This window comes from Myotis daubentonii, chromosome 3 (genome assembly GCF_963259705.1).
Source record: "Myotis daubentonii chromosome 3, mMyoDau2.1, whole genome shotgun sequence".
NCBI lineage: Eukaryota > Metazoa > Chordata > Mammalia > Chiroptera > Vespertilionidae > Myotis > Myotis daubentonii.
The window spans coordinates 137,579,210-137,583,992 of NC_081842.1; the positions used below are offsets into that span (position 1 = coordinate 137,579,210).

Below are 4,783 nucleotides of genomic sequence, written 5' to 3' on the forward strand. Positions count from 1 at the left end.
GAAAAATTTGATATTTCAACTATTATTAGTTAACCAGCTCCATGGTTGAGAACATTGACTTCTCAGACACCTTAAGATGCATACCACTAGAACTGTTGATGTTTGACCACTGAACAAAAAGAATAAATGCTACTGTTAATTGACTCATAGAAGATTTCAGCACTACAGAAGGAATCAAGACACCTGTTTCTCAGAACACATTCATGAAAATTCCATAATCTCCAGTGACAATAACAAGTGTATGTTTATCCAATAAAGGCTCTATCAACCTCAAAGGAAATAAGATAATATATGACAACTTAATCATCATTATGAACTATTTTTATTTTTTGTGGTTTTGTATACTTTCTAATTTGCTAATGAACATCCATCACTTTTTAAATGGGATATTGTTTAAAATATTATGTAAAGAAATAAAATATTTTCAATACCAGGAGTGAAAAGTCATGTGATTTTAGGAAATTCTATAGGGCACTGGCTCATCTCCATATTTACTTAAAAATATACCTAAAGCAAGGAGAAGAGGGATATTTTTTAAATACCTCTAAAGGAAGGGGGGAGGATATCAATAGCTATTATTTTTTTACTAAAATATTTCTTGATGGCCTCCCATCATGATAGATATTATAACAGCACTCTGCCCTTCTCAACAAACAAGACACCTTTATAAGTTCCTATAACATGAGATGACCTCTAGGATCTGCTATTTCAAATACATGTTTTACAAGTCATTCATCAGCTATATTTCTATGAATAAAAGACACTGACCTCTAAAAAATAATGTCCCATGCTTGCTTTGGCAGCACATATACTAAGATTGGAATGATACAGAGAAGATTAGCATGGCCCCTGCGCAAGGATGACACGCAAATTTGTGAAGCGTTCCATATTTTTTAAGAAATACTACGCTGCTATAAAAAAGAAGGAATTCTTACCATTTGCAGCAGCATGGATGGAACTGGAGAGCATTATGCTAAGTGAAATAAGCCAGGAAGTGAAAGAAAAATACCACATGATCTCACTCATTATGGATAATAAAGAACATCCTATCTAATAAAAGAGAAACATGGTAATTAGCGTACGTCTGCTACCCTTCCCATTGGCTAATCAGGGTGAAATGCAAATTAACTGCCAGCCAAGATGGCGGCTGGCAGCCAGGCAGCTTGAAACTAACATGAGGCTTGCTAGCTTCAGTGACAGAGGACTCCAACGTTCCCCGCCTGCCTTGCCGGCCTCTGAGCCTGCAGTTTGAAACATAGTTACAAATATAGAAGCTAAACAAAACCTGCTTTCAGCGAGCTGGGATCTCAGAGCTGGAGTTGATACAGTGTTTCAATTATAGAACCCAAACAAACCAGATACCTGCTTTCAGCAGCTGAGGCCTCAGAGTTGGAGCCAGAGCTAAAGCTGGCCCAGAATAAAAAAAATAGAAAAAAAGGAGCAGTTGGGAGCTTCAGTCACCTGCCAGCCTGAAAAAAGCCCTCAGCCCCTCACCCAGACTGGCCAGGCACCCCAGTGGGGACCCCCACCCTGAAGGGTGTGTGACCAGCTGCAAACAGCCATCATCCTCTCACCCAGGCTGGCCAGGCACCCCAGTGGGGACGCCCACCCTGATCCAGGACACCCTTCAGGGCAAACCAGCCAGCCCCCACCCATGCACCAGGCCTCTATCCTATATAGTAAAAGGGTAATATGCCTCCCAGCACCAGGATCAGCGGAGTCGCGAGGCCTCCTGGCACCGGGATTAGCATGACAGGGGGCAGCGCCCAAACCCCCTGATCGCCCTGCGGCTCTGTGTGTGACAGAGGACGAGGCCACAACCTCCTTATCTGCCCTGCTCTGTTCGTGACAGGGGAAAGCGCCCCAAACCCCTGATCAGCCCTGCTCTGTGCCTGATAGGGGGGAGCTCCCCAACCCCCTGATCACCCTGCAGCTCTGTGTGTGACAGGGTGTGGTGCTCCAGCCCCCTGATCGGCCCTGCTCTGTGCCTGACAGGGGGGAGCTCCCCAACCCCCTGATCGCCCTGCAGCTCTGTGTGTTACAGGGGGCAGGGCCACAACCTCCCTATCCACCCTGCTCTGTTCGTGACAGGGGAAGGCGCCCCAACCCCCACCCCCATGGGCCCTGCTCTATGTGTGATGGGGTAGAGCCATAACCTCTCCATTGGCCCTGCCCTGAGTGTGAGAGTGGCGGTGCCCCAACCCCCTGATTGGCCCTGCTCTGTGTGTGACAGAGGGCGGTGCCCCAACTCCCCTATTGGCCCCACTCTGTGAGTGACAGGGGAGAGCTCCCCAACCCCCTGATTGAGCCTGCTCTGTGCGTGACAGGGTACGGAGCCCCAACCCCCCTGATGGGCCCTGCTCTGTGCGTAACAGGGGGCAGCGCCCCAACCCCCTGATTGGCCCTGTTCTGTGCATATCAGGGGGCAGTGCCCCAACCCCCCAATCGGCCCTACCCTGAGCGTGACTGAGGGTGGCATCACAACCTCCCAATCCGCCCTGCTCTGTGCATGACAAGAGGCGGCGCCCCAACTCCCCAATCGGCCTTGCTCTGAGCCCGACCAGGGGCTGCACCTAGGGATTGGGCCTGCCCTCTGCCACCCGGGAGCAGGCCTAAGCCAGCAGGTCATTATATCCCGAGGGGTCCCAGACTGCGAGAGGGCACAGGCCGGGCTGAGGGATCCCTGCCCCCCCCCCGAGTGCACAAATTTTTGTGCACCGGGCCTCTAGTTATAACATAATGAATAAAAAGATAGATACAGAGGCAGAGAAGCATTGAACAGACTGTCAAATTACAGTGGGAAAGCTGGGGAGAGTGTGTGTGTGTGTGTGTGTGTGTGTGTGTGTGTGTGTGTGTTGGGGGAGGTAAGAGATCAACCAAAAGACTTATATGCATGCATATAAGCATAACCAAAGGACACAAGACGTTGGGTGGTGGGGGGGGGGGGGTAAGGGCATGTGCTGGGGGTAGGGGAGGCCTGGGGAAAGCCAATGGGGGAAGAAAGGAGACATATGTACTACTATTTGTAATACTTTAAACAAAAAAATAAAATTTAAAAAAATAATGGCCCAGGACTGGAAATGAAAACTGACCAAAGGTTTTCATTTCTAATGCCATTAACCAACACCAAAACCTATTGGGTCACTGAGCAAACAAGGGCTTGGGCTATTTCTTTCCAGCTACTTGTCTGAGCAGCAGTTGAATCAAAGTTACAGAGTAAGATGCTGGACCACTGAACAGTTTTCCACGTAACTCACCATTTCTGGTGCTCAGAGGTATAGCTTTGAGACTGGGTGATGGCCAGGATAGATGGGGTGAGGTCAGAAAGGGGATGAGACAGTTATGTGGGGGTGGATAGTCACAGCAGGAAGAAGAACAAAAATTAAGATAAAGAAAAGGTGGAGGATAGAGATAAAAATGAAGCCAAGGAGGTGCAGCATTCTTCATGACCGGGGTTTGGAAGATGATCTAGGTCTGCTCTTCAAACTCATCTGGAGCAGGAGCAGTGACTCACAAACATCAAAGGACAAGGGGAGGCCCCTTGGGTCACCTAGACTTTGCAACAAAAATGCACCAGGGAAGCAGACATTTATGCAACAAAGCTGGGCGAAGCCTCCACAATCTTTCCCATCAAATGACAAATGTCTCTTTTATGTAAGGATCAAACAGTGTCGGAGACAGTAACATAAGCAAACTTCAGTGACATTGATTTTGCATGTTAGTAGAGTTGTTTCTAAAGAGGAACTCCCACGACTGCCAGAGAGTATCTTCACCTGAAAACTGTGACTGTGCCGCTACTTAGCAGTCACGTATCAGCCAAGGGAACACATTCCTGCAGCCCTCCTGACAGCAGCACGTTGACACTTCAATTACCTGATAACTACACAATGTTTTCCCAGCCGAGCAGGAAAACTTCAAAAAAGAGCTTAACTTTTTTTCTTCTCCAGCCTTTGCTAACCTTTCACCTCCTTCTGCTTTCATGGCTAAATCTCCACAATAAGGTTTTTTTTGACACACAAAAAAGAGTTCCAGACTTGAATTCAAATCCTGACACCAGAGTGGCATGACCTTAGGTAAGTTGCCTAGACGCTAATTAACTTCAGTTCCCTGGTCTATAAAATAGAAATGGCTGTGAGAAATCAAATACAAATTGTTTGGAACACACAGGTGGTGTGATGACTGGTTGTAATGCCAATAATATTAAGTAAATAAGGATTCAGCTTAGTCTAAACCCCACATTTCTTTTCTCCTAAATGGTCACTACCTCTTGAGCAGGATATAAGGAGCCAATCTATCTTTAGTTTTAAGTAAAAATGTCTGCTCCAATTATACTGAAAGTTTCTCAAGGGAAAATATGTTTACACTGATAACATCATCCTCCCAATATTAAAAAAATACCCAATTTTGCATATCTAAGAAATAATTATAGATTATTAACATGATGATAACAATGTTAATAATAAAAAATATGCTATAGTCAACACCCCAAATTTACTTACATGGTGTTTTGTTTGTTTTTTTCAGTCTAAAGATGGCAACAGAGAACATTTCAAGTATCTCTGGGCTCCATTCTACTTTATGTAGATTTCTACTTTTAAAGTTGGAGTCACTTTACTGAATGGTTTATTGGTCCCTCACTGGAATTGTCCTATGGGTAACATCTACATCCCAGCCAACTTTGTATACTGAATGCCTGGCACATAGTAAGCCAGCATGGATGGGTGGGTGGTCAGTCCACCTGCAGTGGAAGGCAAAGTAAAACAAAAGTTATCTTATACAAGCT

General features: G+C 45.8%; 1 non-coding gene across 1 annotated transcript; it reads left to right on the top strand.

Moving 5' to 3' along the window:
- The first annotated feature begins 791 nt into the window (after nt 1–791).
- On the top strand, nt 792–894 carry LOC132232017 (U6 spliceosomal RNA). The gene has a single exon (XR_009452181.1). It is a non-coding gene; the product is annotated as a U6 spliceosomal RNA (small nuclear RNA).
- The last annotated feature ends 3,889 nt before the right edge of the window (nt 895–4,783 follow it).